The 14,462-nt window shown below is 42.6% G+C and overlaps 10 non-coding genes across 10 annotated transcripts; all 10 read left to right on the forward strand.

Annotated features, from left to right (window-relative positions):
• Nucleotides 1–19: 19 nt before the first annotated feature.
• Nucleotides 20–92, forward strand: trnar-acg (transfer RNA arginine (anticodon ACG)). The gene has a single exon. It is a non-coding gene; the product is annotated as a tRNA-Arg (tRNA).
• Nucleotides 93–1,608: 1,516 nt separating this feature from the next.
• Nucleotides 1,609–1,681, forward strand: trnar-acg (transfer RNA arginine (anticodon ACG)). Its single transcript has one exon. It is a non-coding gene; the product is annotated as a tRNA-Arg (tRNA).
• A 1,516-nt stretch (nucleotides 1,682–3,197) lies between these two features.
• Nucleotides 3,198–3,270, forward strand: trnar-acg (transfer RNA arginine (anticodon ACG)). Its single transcript has one exon. It is a non-coding gene; the product is annotated as a tRNA-Arg (tRNA).
• Nucleotides 3,271–4,786: 1,516 nt separating this feature from the next.
• trnar-acg (transfer RNA arginine (anticodon ACG)) lies at nucleotides 4,787–4,859 on the forward strand. The gene has a single exon. It is a non-coding gene; the product is annotated as a tRNA-Arg (tRNA).
• Nucleotides 4,860–6,375: 1,516 nt separating this feature from the next.
• Nucleotides 6,376–6,448, forward strand: trnar-acg (transfer RNA arginine (anticodon ACG)). Its single transcript has one exon. It is a non-coding gene; the product is annotated as a tRNA-Arg (tRNA).
• Nucleotides 6,449–7,885: 1,437 nt separating this feature from the next.
• Nucleotides 7,886–7,958, forward strand: trnar-ucg (transfer RNA arginine (anticodon UCG)). The gene has a single exon. It is a non-coding gene; the product is annotated as a tRNA-Arg (tRNA).
• A 1,516-nt stretch (nucleotides 7,959–9,474) lies between these two features.
• On the forward strand, nucleotides 9,475–9,547 carry trnar-acg (transfer RNA arginine (anticodon ACG)). Its single transcript has one exon. It is a non-coding gene; the product is annotated as a tRNA-Arg (tRNA).
• A 1,516-nt stretch (nucleotides 9,548–11,063) lies between these two features.
• Nucleotides 11,064–11,136, forward strand: trnar-acg (transfer RNA arginine (anticodon ACG)). The gene has a single exon. It is a non-coding gene; the product is annotated as a tRNA-Arg (tRNA).
• Nucleotides 11,137–12,660: 1,524 nt separating this feature from the next.
• On the forward strand, nucleotides 12,661–12,733 carry trnar-ucg (transfer RNA arginine (anticodon UCG)). The gene has a single exon. It is a non-coding gene; the product is annotated as a tRNA-Arg (tRNA).
• Nucleotides 12,734–14,162: 1,429 nt separating this feature from the next.
• Nucleotides 14,163–14,235, forward strand: trnar-ucg (transfer RNA arginine (anticodon UCG)). Its single transcript has one exon. It is a non-coding gene; the product is annotated as a tRNA-Arg (tRNA).
• The last annotated feature ends 227 nt before the right edge of the window (nucleotides 14,236–14,462 follow it).

Raw genomic sequence — 14,462 nt, forward strand, 5'->3', positions numbered from 1 at the left:
TTGAGTGCGTCCAAACGTGGGGCCAGTGGCGCAATGGATAACGCGTCTGACTACGAATCAGAAGACTGTAGGTTCGACTCCTACCTGGCTCGACAGCATCTACAACCAACTCTCACTGTTTTCTTCTCATATCTGGCGACCAGCAGCACTACATCATAGTGTGCCGGACCAGGCATGGGAGGACCATCAAAGTCACCGCTACCACACTCCAATCTCATTCCATGATGATTATCAAACCATTGCACCAGTGTGACTGAGGTGCAACATACATTCAATGTGTTCATGGCTCCATCTGCTCATTCAATTCAACCTGTACCCGACTGCTGCCTCTCACCTGAACCGTAGTCAACAGAAATGCGCACTTGTATCACACCTTGTCGACACTGTTAATGTGTCATTGACACCCAATAACCTGACATGTTGCTTAATCCGTTTAATCTCAATTCTTTCATAATAAGACTCTGTTACAATAAGACACTTCCACAACACTACATTCATTTGAACAGATAATCACTTTTGAATACAGTGTGGAGTAGTGGTTTGGGCTCTGTACCCTGTAGCACAGCACGGTGTGTGCAATCTCTGGTACACTTACTACTCTTGAGCAAGGGACTTTAGCTAGATTGCACCAGTTAATGCCCACCCATGCCAATGGGTTAAGTGTAAGGAAAACAAAATGTGGTAATATCTCGTTAACATCTGTAAGTCACCCTGGCTATGGTGTCTGCTAAGAAATCGAATTAAAAAATACGTTGATATGAATCTCCATTGATTTATTTCTGTGTTCAACATGTATAATTCATGTATTTATTATTATCTTCTCTCTGCATTTATTTTTTATTCTGCCTTGGATTATCCTCCATACATGTCGCACAAATGAATGTACAATGCATTCTGGCCCTTCTCATCACTACAACAAGCAAAGCCAAAATATGAAAGAGAACGTGAGTTGAAAAGGTGAGGTGGTGTTTTTCTCTTTATATCTCTATTTACAGAGTAGACGAAATGCAGAGGAGGAAATATAAATAGAAAAGAAGAAAAAATGTCAACGAAGAACTGTAAAGGCACAGAGGGAAATGTGAACATAAAATTGGTATTACATACGGACATACGTTTTTTCTTAGATCTATGTAAAAATGTAATATTTTATAGCATAGAGCGAAGTAATATGAACTGATACAGAATATTAGATGAAGTCTAAATACATCTGTTTGTTCAAAACAGAATACACTGTATTGTTCTTGTTGTGAATACATTGGGGTGGATATATTTACGAATGGTATGGTGGTTGTGATCAAGAAGTGAAAAATGACGACCCCTCGTATGCTTGTGAGGATCTCAGCAGGGCTGTCCTGCGGGCTGAAGACGGGTCTGGTAGCAGATGAAGGAGCTCTGGAGAATGCGGGCATCGGTCCCGCCACCTCTCGCATGCTAAGCGAGCGCTCTACCATCTGAGCTAATTCCCCGCTGCTTCCTGTGGCAGCACCGCCCTGTGCAGCGCCGGCTGCAGGTTCGCTCTGAACTTTGCATCCCTTTGGGTTCACTGATACCCTGTTCCAGGACAGAAGAAGCTGTTTCCATCGGATTGCTTGAGTGCGTCCAAACGTGGGGCCAGTGGCGCAATGGATAACGCGTCTGACTACGAATCAGAAGACTGTAGGTTCGACTCCTACCTGGCTCGACAGCATCTACAACCAACTCTCACTGTTTTCTTCTCATATCTGGCGACCAGCAGCACTACATCATAGTGTGCCGGACCAGGCATGGGAGGACCATCAAAGTCACCGCTACCACACTCCAATCTCATTCCATGATGATTATCAAACCATTGCACCAGTGTGACTGAGGTGCAACATACATTCAATGTGTTCATGGCTCCATCTGCTCATTCAATTCAACCTGTACCCGACTGCTGCCTCTCACCTGAAACGTAGTCAACAGAAATGCGCACTTGTATCACACCTTGTCGACACTGTTAATGTGTCATTGACACCCAATATCCTGACATGTTGCTTAATCCGTTTAATCTCAATTCTTTCATAATAAGACTCTGTTACAATAAGACACTTCCACAACACTACATTCATTTGAATAGACAATCACTTTTGAATACAGTGTGGAGTAGTGGTTTGGGCTCTGTACCCTGTAGCACAGCACGGTGTGTGCAATCTCTGGTACACTTACTACTCTTGAGCAAGGGACTTTAGCTAGATTGCACCAGTTAATGCCCACCCATGCCAATGGGTTAAGTGTAAGGAAAACAAAATGTGGTAATATCTCGTTAACATCTGTAAGTCACCCTGGCTATGGTGTCTGCTAAGAAATCGAATTAAAAAATACGTTGATATGAATCTCCATTGATTTATTTCTGTGTTCAACATGTATAATTCATGTATTTATTATTATCTTCTCTCTGCATTTATTTTTAATTCTGCCTTGGATTATCCTCCATACATGTCGCACAAATGAATGTACAATGCATTCTGGCCCTTCTCATCACTACAACAAGCAAAGGCAAAATATGAAAGAGAACGTGAGTTGAAAAGGTGAGGTGGTGTTTTTCTCTTTATATCTCTATTTACAGAGTAGACGAAATGCAGAGGAGGAAATATAAATAGAAAAGAAGAAAAAATGTCAACGAAGAACTGTAAAGGCACAGAGGGAAATGTGAACATAAAATTGGTATTACATACGGACATACGTTTTTTCTTAGATCTATGTAAAAATGTAATATTTTATAGCATAGAGCGAAGTAATATGAACTGATACAGAATATTAGATGAAGTCTAAATACATCTGTTTGTTCAAAACAGAATACACTGTATTGTTCTTGTTGTGAATACATTGGGGTGGATATATTTACGAATGGTATGGTGGTTGTGATCAAGAAGTGAAAAATGATGACCCCTCGTATGCTTGTGAGGATCTCAGCAGGGCTGTCCTGCGGGCTGACGACGGGTCTGGTAGCAGATGAAGGAGCTCTGGAGAATGCGGGCATCGGTCCCGCCACCTCTCGCATGCTAAGCGAGCGCTCTACCATCTGAGCTAATTCCCCGCTGCTTCCTGTGGCAGCACCGCCCTGTGCAGCGCCGGCTGCAGGTTCGCTCTGAACTTTGCATCCCTTTGGGTTCACTGATACCCTGTTCCAGGACAGAAGAAGCTGTTTCCATCGGATTGCTTGAGTGCGTCCAAACGTGGGGCCAGTGGCGCAATGGATAACGCGTCTGACTACGAATCAGAAGACTGTAGGTTCGACTCCTACCTGGCTCGAAAGCATCTACATCCAACTCTCACTGTTTTCTTCTCATATCTGGCGACCAGCAGCACTACATCATAGTGTGCCGGACCAGGCATGGGAGGACCATCAAAGTCACCGCTACCACACTCCAATCTCATTCCATGATGATTATCAAACCAATGCACCAGTGTGACTGAGGTGCAACATACATTCAATGTCTTCATGGCTCCATCTGCTCATTCAATTCAACCTGTACCCGACTGCTGCCTCTCACCTGAAACGTAGTCAACAGAAATGCGCACTTGTATCACACCTTGTCGACACTGTTAATGTGTCATTGACACCCAATAACCTGACATGTTGCTTAATCCGTTTAATCTCAATTCTTTCATAATAAGACTCTGTTACAATAAGACACTTCCACAACACTACATTCATTTGAACAGATAATCACTTTTGAATACAGTGTGGAGTAGTGGTTTGGGCTCTGTACCCTGTAGCACAGCACGGTGTGTGCAATCTCTGGTACACTTACTACTCTTGAGCAAGGGACTTTAGCTGGATTGCACCAGTTAATGCCCACCCATGCCAATGGGTTAAGTGTAAGGAAAACAAAATGTGGTAATATCTCGTTAACATCTGTAAGTCACCCTGGCTATGGTGTCTGCTAAGAAATCGAATTAAAAAATACGTTGATATGAATCTCCATTGATTTATTTCTGTGTTCAACATGTATAATTCATGTATTTATTATTATCTTCTCTCTGCATTTATTTTTAATTCTGCCTTGGATTATCCTCCATACATGTCGCACAAATGAATGTACAATGCATTCTGGCCCTTCTCATCACTACAACAAGCAAAGGCAAAATATGAAAGAGAACGTGAGTTGAAAAGGTGAGGTGGTGTTTTTCTCTTTATATCTCTATTTACAGAGTAGACGAAATGCAGAGGAGGAAATATAAATAGAAAAGAAGAAAAAATGTCAACGAAGAACTGTAAAGGCACAGAGGGAAATGTGAACATAAAATTGGTATTACATACGGACATACGTTTTTTCTTAGATCTATGTAAAAATGTAATATTTTATAGCATAGAGCGAAGTAATATGAACTGATACAGAATATTAGATGAAGTCTAAATACATCTGTTTGTTCAAAACAGAATACACTGTATTGTTCTTGTTGTGAATACATTGGGGTGGATATATTTACGAATGGTATGGTGGTTGTGATCAAGAAGTGAAAAATGATGACCCCTCGTATGCTTGTGAGGATCTCAGCAGGGCTGTCCTGCGGGCTGACGACGGGTCTGGTAGCAGATGAAGGAGCTCTGGAGAATGCGGGCATCGGTCCCGCCACCTCTCGCATGCTAAGCGAGCGCTCTACCATCTGAGCTAATTCCCCGCTGCTTCCTGTGGCAGCACCGCCCTGTGCAGCGCCGGCTGCAGGTTCGCTCTGAACTTTGCATCCCTTTGGGTTCACTGATACCCTGTTCCAGGACAGAAGAAGCTGTTTCCATCGGATTGCTTGAGTGCGTCCAAACGTGGGGCCAGTGGCGCAATGGATAACGCGTCTGACTACGAATCAGAAGACTGTAGGTTCGACTCCTACCTGGCTCGAAAGCATCTACATCCAACTCTCACTGTTTTCTTCTCATATCTGGCGACCAGCAGCACTACATCATAGTGTGCCGGACCAGGCATGGGAGGACCATCAAAGTCACCGCTACCACACTCCAATCTCATTCCATGATGATTATCAAACCAATGCACCAGTGTGACTGAGGTGCAACATACATTCAATGTCTTCATGGCTCCATCTGCTCATTCAATTCAACCTGTACCCGACTGCTGCCTCTCACCTGAAACGTAGTCAACAGAAATGCGCACTTGTATCACACCTTGTCGACACTGTTAATGTGTCATTGACACCCAATAACCTGACATGTTGCTTAATCCGTTTAATCTCAATTCTTTCATAATAAGACTCTGTTACAATAAGACACTTCCACAACACTACATTCATTTGAACAGATAATCACTTTTGAATACAGTGTGGAGTAGTGGTTTGGGCTCTGTACCCTGTAGCACAGCACGGTGTGTGCAATCTCTGGTACACTTACTACTCTTGAGCAAGGGACTTTAGCTGGATTGCACCAGTTAATGCCCACCCATGCCAATGGGTTAAGTGTAAGGAAAACAAAATGTGGTAATATCTCGTTAACATCTGTAAGTCACCCTGGCTATGGTGTCTGCTAAGAAATCGAATTAAAAAATACGTTGATATGAATCTCCATTGATTTATTTCTGTGTTCAACATGTATAATTCATTTATTTATTATTATCTTCTCTCTGCATTTATTTTTAATTCTGCCTTGGATTATCCTCCATACATGTCGCACAAATGAATGTACAATGCATTCTGGCCCTTCTCATCACTACAACAAGCAAAGGCAAAATATGAAAGAGAACGTGAGTTGAAAAGGTGAGGTGGTGTTTTTCTCTTTATATCTCTATTTACAGAGTAGACGAAATGCAGAGGAGGAAATATAAATAGAAAAGAAGAAAAAATGTCAACGAAGAACTGTAAAGGCACAGAGGGAAATGTGAACATAAAATTGGTATTACATACGGACATACGTTTTTTCTTAGATCTATGTAAAAATGTAATATTTTATAGCATAGAGCGAAGTAATATGAACTGATACAGAATATTAGATGAAGTCTAAATACATCTGTTTGTTCAAAACAGAATACACTGTATTGTTCTTGTTGTGAATACATTGGGGTGGATATATTTACGAATGGTATGGTGGTTGTGATCAAGAAGTGAAAAATGACGACCCCTCGTATGCTTGTGAGGATCTCAGCAGGGCTGTCCTGCGGGCTGAAGACGGGTCTGGTAGCAGATGAAGGAGCTCTGGAGAATGCGGGCATCGGTCCCGCCACCTCTCGCATGCTAAGCGAGCGCTCTACCATCTGAGCTAATTCCCCGCTGCTTCCTGTGGCAGCACCGCCCTGTGCAGCGCCGGCTGCAGGTTCGCTCTGAACTTTGCATCCCTTTGGGTGCACTGATACCCTGTTCCAGGACAGAAGAAGCAGTTTCCATCGGATTGCTTGAGTGCGTCCAAACGTGGGGCCAGTGGCGCAATGGATAACGCGTCTGACTACGAGTCAGAAGACTGTAGGTTCGACTCCTACCTGGCTCGACAGCATCTACATCCAACTCTCGCTGTTTTCTTCTCATATCTGGCGACCAGCAGCACTACATCATAGTGTGCCGGACCAGGCATGGGAGGACCATCAAAGTCACCGCTACCACACTCCAATCTCATTCCATGATGATTATCAAACCATTGCACCAGTGTGACTGAGGTGCAACATACATTCAATGTGTTCATGGCTCCATCTGCTCATTCAATTCAACCTGTACCCGACTGCTGCCTCTCACCTGAACCGTAGTCAACAGAAATGCGCACTTGTATCACACCTTGTCGACACTGTTAATGTGTTTTTGACACCCAATATCCTGACATGTTGCTTAATCCGTTTAATCTCAATTATTTCATAATAAGACTCTGTTACAATAAGACACTTCCACAAAACTACATTCATTTGAACAGATAATCACTTTTGAATACAGTGTGGAGTAGTGGTTTGGGCTCTGTACCCTGTAGCAGAGCACGGTGTGTGCAATCCCTGGTTCGCTGACTACTCTTGAGCAAGGGACTTTAGCTAGATTGCACCAGTTAATGCCAACCCATGCCAATGGGTTAAGTGTAAGGAAAACAAAATGTGGTAATATCTCGTTAACATCCCGAAGTCACCCTGGATATGGTGTCTGCTAAGAAATCGAATTAAAAAATACGTTGATATGAATCTCCATTGATTTATTTCTATGTTCAACATGTATAATTCATGTATTTATTATTATCTTCTCTCTGCATTTATTTTTAATTCTGCCTTGGATTATCCTCCATACATGATAGCCTGTCGCACAAATCAATGTACAATGCATTCTGGCCCTTCTCATCAGTACAACAAGCAAAGCCAAAATATGAAAGAGAACGTGAGTTGAAAAGGTGAGGTGGTGTTTTTCTCTTTATTTCTCTATTTACAGAGTAGACGAAATGCAGAGGAGGAAATATAAATAGGAAAGAAGAAAGAATGTCAACGAAGAACTGTAAATGCACAGAGTGAAATGTGAACATAAAATTGGTATTACATACGGACATACGTTTTTTCTTAGATCTATGTAAAAATGTAATATTTTATAGCATAGAGCGAAGTAATATGAACTGATACAGAATATTTGATGAAGTCTAAATACATCTGTTTGTTCAAAACAGAATACACTGTATTGTTCTTGTTGTGAATACATTGGGGTGGATATATTTACGAATGGTATGGTGGTTGTGATCAAGAAGTGAAAAACGACGACCCCTCGTATGCTTGTGAGGATCTCAGCAGGGCTGTCCTGCAGGCTGAAGACGGGTCTGGTAACAGATGAAGGAGCTCTGGAGAATGCGGGCATCGGTCCCGCCACCTATCGCATGCTAAGCGAGCGCTCTACCATCTGAGCTAATACCCTGTTCCAGGACAGAAGAAGCTGTTTCCATCGGATTGCTTGAGTGCGTCCAAACGTGGGGCCAGTGGCGCAATGGATAACGCGTCTGACTTCGAATCAGAAGACTGTAGGTTCGACTCCTACCTGGCTCGACAGCATCTACACCCAACTCTCGCTGTTTTCTTCTCATATCTGGCGACCAGCAGCACTACATCATAGTGTGCCGGACCAGGCATGGGAGGACCATCAAAGTCACCGCTACCACACTCCAATCTCATTCCATGATGATTATCAAACCATTGCACCAGTGTGACTGAGGTGCAACATACATTCAATGTGTTCATGGCTCCATCTGCTCATTCAATTCAACCTGTACCCGACTGCTGCCTCTCACCTGAACCGTAGTCAACAGAAATGCGCACTTGTATCACACCTTGTCGACACTGTTAATGTGTCATTGACACCCAATAACCTGACATGTTGCTTAATCCGTTTAATCTCAATTCTTTCATAATAAGACTCTGTTACAATAAGACACTTCCACAACACTACATTCATTTGAATAGACAATCACTTTTGAATACAGTGTGGAGTAGTGGTTTGGGCTCTGTACCCTGTCGCACAGCACGGTGTGTGCAATCTCTGGTACACTTACTACTCTTGAGCAAGGGACTTTAGCTAGATTGCACCAGTTAATGCCCACCCATGCCAATGGGTTAAGTGTAAGGAAAACAAAATGTGGTAATATCTCGTTAACATCTGTAAGTCACCCTGGCTTTGGTGTCTGCTAAGAAATCGAATTAAAAAATACGTTGATATGAATCTCCATTGATTTATTTCTGTGTTCAACATGTATAATTCATGTATTTATTATTATCTTCTCTCTGCATTTATTTTTAATTCTGCCTTGGATTATCCTACATACATGTCGCACAAGTGAATGTACAATGCATTCTGGCCCTTCTCATCACTACAACAAGCAAAGCCAAAATATGAAAGAGAAAGTGAGTTGAAAAGGTGAGGTGGTGTTTTTCTCTTTATATCTCTATTTACAGAGTAGACGAAATGCAGAGGAGGAAATATAAATAGAAAAGAAGAAAAAATGTCAACGAAGAACTGTAAATGCACAGAGGGAAATGTGAACATAAAATTGGTATTACATACGGACATACGTTTTTTCTTAGATCTATGTAAAAATGTAATATTTTATAGCATAGAGCGAAGTAATATGAACTGATACAGAATATTAGATGAAGTCTAAATACATCTGTTTGTTCAAAACAGAATACACTGTATTGTTCTTGTTGTGAATACATTGGGGTGGATATATTTACGAATGGTATGGTGGTTGTGATCAAGAAGTGAAAAATGACGACCCCTCGTATGCTTGTGAGGATCTCAGCAGGGCTGTCCTGCGGGCTGAAGACGGGTCTGGTAGCAGATGAAGGAGCTCTGGAGAATGCGGGCATCGGTCCCGCCACCTCTCGCATGCTAAGCGAGCGCTCTACCATCTGAGCTAATTCCCCGCTGCTTCCTGTGGCAGCACCGCCCTGTGCAGCGCCGGCTGCAGGTTCGCTCTGAACTTTGCATCCCTTTGGGTTCACTGATACCCTGTTCCAGGACAGAAGAAGCAGTTTCCATCGGATTGCTTGAGTGCGTCCAAACGTGGGGCCAGTGGCGCAATGGATAACGCGTCTGACTACGAATCAGAAGACTGTAGGTTCGACTCCTACCTGGCTCGACAGCATCTACACCCAACTCTCGCTGTTTTCTTCTCATATCTGGCGACCAGCAGCACTACATCATAGTGTGCCGGACCAGGCATGGGAGGACCATCAAAGTCACCGCTACCACACTCCAATCTCATTCCATGATGATTATCAAACCATTGCACCAGTGTGACTGAGGTGCAACATACATTCAATGTGTTCATGGCTCCATCTGCTCATTCAATTCAACCTGTACCCGACTGCTGCCTCTCACCTGAACGGTAGTCAACAGAAATGCGCACTTGTATCACACCTTGTCGACACTGTTAATGTGTCATTGACACCCAATAACCTGACATGTTGCTTAATCCGTTTAATCTCAATTCTTTCATAGTAAGACTCTGTTACAATAAGACACTTCCACAACACTACATTCATTTGAATAGACAATCACTTTTGAATACAGTGTGGAGTAGTGGTTTGGGCTCTGTACCCTGTCGCAGAGCACGGTGTGTGCAATCCCTGGTTCGCTGACTACTCTTGAGCAAGGGACTTTAGCTAGATTGCACCAGTTAATGCCCACCCATGCCAATGGGTTAAGTGTAAGGAAAACAAAATGTGGTAATATCTCGTTAACATCTGTAAGTTACCCTGGCTTTGGTGTCTGCTAAGAAATCGAATTAAAAAATACTTTGATATGAATCTCCATTGATTTATTTCTATGTTCAACATGTATAATTCATGTATTTATTATTATCTTCTCTCTGCATTTATTTTTAATTCTGCCTTGGATTATCCTACATACATGTCGCACAAGTGAATGTACAATGCATTCTGGCCCTTCTCATCACTACAACAAGCAAAGCCAAAATATGAAAGAGAAAGTGAGTTGAAAAGGTGAGGTGGTGTTTTTCTCTTTATATCTCTATTTACAGAGTAGACGAAATGCAGAGGAGGAAATATAAATAGAAAAGAAGAAAAAATGTCAACGAAGAACTGTAAATGCACAGAGGGAAATGTGAACATAAAATTGGTATTACATACGGACATACGTTTTTTCTTAGATCTATGTAAAAATGTAATATTTTATAGCATAGAGCGAAGTAATATGAACTGATACAGAATATTTGATGAAGTCTAAATACATCTGTTTGTTCAAAACAGAATACACTGTATTGTTCTTGTTGTGAATACATTGGGGTGGATATATTTACGAATGGTATGGTGGTTGTGATCAAGAAGTGAAAAATGACGACCCCTCGTATGCTTGTGAGGATCTCAGCAGGGCTGTCCTGCGGGCTGAAGACGGGTCTGATAGCAGATGAAGGAGCTCTGGAGAATGCGGGCATCGGTCCCGCCACCTCTCGCATGCTAAGCGAGCGCTCTACCATCTGAGCTAATTCCCCGCTGCTTCCTGTGGCAGCACCGCCCTGTGCAGCGCCGGCTGCAGGTTCGCTCTGAACTTTGCATCCCTTTGGGTTCACTGATACCCTGTTCCAGGACAGAAGAAGCTGTTTCCATCGGATTGCTTGACTGCATCTAAACGTGGGGCCAGTGGCGCAATGGATAACGCGTCTGACTACGAATCAGAAGACTGTAGGTTCGACTCCTACCTGGCTCGACAGCATCTACAACCAACTCTCGCTGTTTTCTTCTCATATCTGGCGACCAGCAGCACTACATCATAGTGTGCCGGACCAGGCATGGGAGGACCATCAAAGTCACCGCTACCACACTCCAATCTCATTCCATGATGATTATCAAACCATTGCACCAGTGTGACTGAGGTGCAACATACATTCAATGTGTTCATGGCTCCATCTGCTCATTCAATTCAACCTGTACCCGACTGCTGCCTCTCACCTGAAACGTAGTCAGCAGAAATGCGCACTTGTATCACACCTTGTCGACACTGTTAATGTGTCATTGACACCCAATAACCTGACATGTTGCTTTATCCGTTTAATCTCAATTCTTTCATAATAAGACTCTGTTACAATAAGACACTTCCACAACACTACATTCATTTGAATAGACAATCACTTTTGAATACAGTGTGGAGTAGTGGTTTGGGCTCTGTACCCTGTAGCACAGCACGGTGTGTGCAATCTCTGGTACACTTACTACTCTTGAGCAAGGGACTTTAGCTAGATTGCACCAGTTAATGCCCACCCATGCCAATGGGTTAAGTGTAAGGAAAACAAAATGTGGTAATATCTCGTTAACATCTGTAAGTCACCCTGGCTTTGGTGTCTGCTAAGAAATCGAATTAAAAAATAAGTTGATATGAATCTCCATTGATTTATTTCTGTGTTCAACATGTATAATTCATGTATTTATTATTATCTTCTCTCTGCATTTATTTTTAATTCTGCCTTGGATTATCCTCCATACATGATAGCCTGTCGCACAAATGAATGTACAATGCATTCTGGCCCTTCTCATCACTACAACAGGCAAAGCCAAAATATGAAAGAGAACGTGAGTTGAAAAGGTGAGGTGGTGTTTTTCTCTTTATATCTCTATTTACAGAGTAGACGAAATGCAGAGGAGGAAATATAAATAGGAAAGAAGAAAAAATGTCAACGAAGAACTGTAAATGCACAGAGGGAAATGTGAACATAAAATTGGTATTACATACGGACATACGCTTTTTCTTAGATCTATGTAAAAATGTAATATTTTATAGCATAGAGCGAAGTAATATGAACTGATACAGAATATTTGAAGAAGTCTAAATACATCTGTTTGTTCAAAACAGAATACACTGTATTGTTCTTGTTGTGAATACATTGGGGTGGATATATTTACGAATGGTATGGTGGTTGTGATCAAGAAGTGAAAAATGACGACCCCTCGTATGCTTGTGAGGATCTCAGCAGGGCTGTCCTGCGGGCTGAAAACGGGTCTGGTAGCAGATGAAGGAGCTCTGGAGAATGCGGTCATCGGTCCCGCCACCTCTCGCATGCTAAGCGAGCGCTCTACCATCTGAGCTAATTCCCCGCTGCTTCCTGTGGCACCACCGCCCTGTGCAGCGCCGGCTGCAGGTTCGCTCTGAACTTTGCATCCCTTTGGGTTCACTGATACCCTGTTCCAGGACAGAAGAAGCTGTTTCCATCGGATTGCTTGAGTGCGTCCAAACGTGGGGCCAGTGGCGCAATGGATAACGCGTCTGACTTCGAATCAGAAGACTGTAGGTTCGACTCCTACCTGGCTCGACAGCATCTACACCCAACTCTCGCTGTTTTCTTCTCATATCTGGCGACCAGCAGCACTACATCATAATGTGCCGGACCAGGCATGGGAGGACCATCAAAGTCACCGCTACCACACTCCAATCTCATTCCATGATGATTATCAAACCATTGCACCAGTGTGACTGAGGTGCAACATACATTCAATGTGTTCATGGCTCCATCTGCTCATTCAATTCAACCTGTACCCGACTGCTGCCTCTCACCTGAAACGTAGTCAGCAGAAATGCGTACTTGTATCACACCTTGTCGACACTGTTAATGTGTCATCGACACCCAATAACCTGACATGTTGCTTAATCCGTTTAATCTCAATTCTTTCATAATAAGACTCTGTTACAATAAGACACTTCCAAAAAACTACATTCATTTGAATAGACAATCACTTTTGAATACAGTGTGGAGTAGTGGTTTGGGCTCTGTACCCTGTAGCACAGCACGGTGTGTGCAATCTCTGGTACACTTACTACTCTTGAGCAAGGGACTTTAGCTAGATTGCACCAGTTAATGCCCACCCATGCCAATGGGTTAAGTGTAAGGAAAACAAAATGTGGTAATATCTCGTTAACATCTGTAAGTCACCCTGGCTATGGTGTCTGCTAAGAAATCGAATTAAAAAATACGTTGATATGAATCTCCATTGATTTATTTCTGTGTTCAACATGTATAATTCATGTATTTATTATTATCTTCTCTCTGCATTTATTTTTAATTCTGCCTTGGATTATCCTACATACATGTCGCACAGGTGAATGTACAATGCATTCTGGCCCTTCTCATCACTACAACAAGCAAAGCCAAAATATGAAAGAGAAAGTGAGTTGAAAAGGTGAGGTGGTGTTTTTCTCTTTATATCTCTATTTACAGAGTAGACGAAATGCAGAGGAGGAAATATAAATAGAAAAGAAGAAAAAATGTCAACGAAGAACTGTAAATGCACAGAGGGAAATGTGAACATAAAATTGGTATTACATACGGACATACGTTTTTTCTTAGATCTATGTAAAAATGTAATATTTTATAGCATAGAGCGAAGTAATATGAACTGATACAGAATATTTGATGAAGTCTAAATACATCTGTTTGTTCAAAACAGAATACACTGTATTGTTCTTGTTGTGAATACATTGGGGTGGATATATTTACGAATGGTATGGTGGTTGTGATCAAGAAGTGAAAAATGACGACCCCTCGTATGCTTGTGAGGATCTCAGCAGGGCTGTCCTGCGGGCTGAAGACGGGTCTGGTAGCAGATGAAGGAGCTCTGGAGAATGCGGGCATCGGTCCCGCCACCTCTCGCATGCTAAGCGAGCGCTCTACCATCTGAGCTAATACCCTGTTCCAGGACAGAAGAAGCTGTTTCCATCGGATTGCTTGAGTGCGTCCAAACGTGGGGCCAGTGGCGCAATGGATAACGCGTCTGACTTCGAATCAGAAGACTGTAGGTTCGACTCCTACCTGGCTCGACAGCATCTACACCCAACTCTCGCTGTTTTCTTCTCATATCTGGCGACCAGCAGCACTACATCATAGTGTGCCGGACCAGGCATGGGAGGACCATCAAAGTCACCGCTACCACACTCCAATCTCATTCCATGATGATTATCAAACCATTGCACCAGTGTGACTGAGGTGCAACATACATTCAATGTGTTCATGGCTCCATCTGCTCATTCAATTCAACCTGTACCCG

Source organism: Amia ocellicauda, unplaced genomic scaffold (genome assembly GCF_036373705.1).
Source record: "Amia ocellicauda isolate fAmiCal2 unplaced genomic scaffold, fAmiCal2.hap1 HAP1_SCAFFOLD_300, whole genome shotgun sequence".
Classification (NCBI taxonomy): Eukaryota; Metazoa; Chordata; class Actinopteri; order Amiiformes; family Amiidae; genus Amia; species Amia ocellicauda.